This window comes from Borostomias antarcticus, assembly GCF_949987555.1.
Source record: "Borostomias antarcticus genome assembly, contig: scaffold_614, whole genome shotgun sequence".
In the NCBI taxonomy this organism is placed as follows: domain Eukaryota; kingdom Metazoa; phylum Chordata; class Actinopteri; order Stomiiformes; family Stomiidae; genus Borostomias; species Borostomias antarcticus.
The window spans coordinates 7,501-8,500 of NW_028176375.1; the positions used below are offsets into that span (position 1 = coordinate 7,501).

General features: G+C 51.2%; 1 long non-coding RNA gene across 1 annotated transcript in view; it reads right to left on the reverse strand.

Moving 5' to 3' along the window:
• Positions 1-182, reverse strand: part of LOC311328585 — a 7,682-nt gene extending 7,500 nt beyond the window's left edge. The window contains exon 1 of the long non-coding RNA XR_014631224.1: positions 1-182. This exon is cut by the window's left edge and continues 191 nt beyond it. This is a non-coding gene — a long non-coding RNA (uncharacterized lncRNA).
• Between the last annotated feature and the right edge of the window lie 818 nt (positions 183-1,000).

Consider the following 1,000-nt stretch of genomic DNA (forward strand, 5'->3'; position numbering starts at 1 on the left):
AAGAGCCTGCTTCAGTCACAGGTGATAACCTCCTACAGGTGATAACCTCCCACAGGTGATAACCTCCCATTTCAAAGGCATGTAAAGGGAGCCGAGTTGTGAAAAGACACACACACGCACACATGCACACACTCGCAAGCACACACACACACACACACACACACACACTCTCTCTCTCTCTCTCGCGCGCACGTGCGCACACACACACACACACACACACACACACAAACACACACACACACAGACACACACACACACACACACACACACTTTCTCCCTTTCCTATGCACAGCCCTGTATATCTCAGTGATGAATCTCGACATGGATCCAAACTGGAGCTCACTGGAGCTGTGACCTGGCTCGACTCTAACCACAGTCAACAGACACAGCTAATTAACTTGGGGGTTTGAAATAGTTCCTCTACTCCTCTGTATGTGCGTGTGTGCGCGCGTGTGTGCACGCGTGTGTGTGCGTGAGAGAGAGAGTTTTGCAGCTTGTTGACTTGCCAAGGGGCCGTTGTGAAATAGGGAGGTCATTAATCTCTTCTGTTTCCATTATTCTGTTGCTTATTTATTTATTTATTTATTTAGCACTCTGGAGGAATGAGATGCAGAACCCCCATCTCTCACTCTCCTGTCTGCTCTCCATCCCCCTCTCTCTCTTCCCTCTCCTCCATCTCTTTGCTCTTTCTCATCCCTCTCTCTCTCTCTGCTGTCCCTCATCCCTCTTTCTGTTCCCTCTCATCCCTCTCTCTCTGCTCCCCCTGTCTGCTCATCCCTCTCTCTCTGCTCCCCCTTTCTGCTCATCCCTCTCTCTCTGCTCCCCCTTTCTGCTCATCCCTCTCTCTCTGCTCCCCCTTTCTGCTCATCCCTCTCTCTCTGCTCCCCCTTTCTACTCATCCCTCTCTCTCTGCGCTCATCCCTCTCTCTCTGCTCCCCCTTTCTGCTGTCTCTGCCCTCGCTCATTACTCTCTCTCTCTCTGCTCTCTCTCTCCTATCTA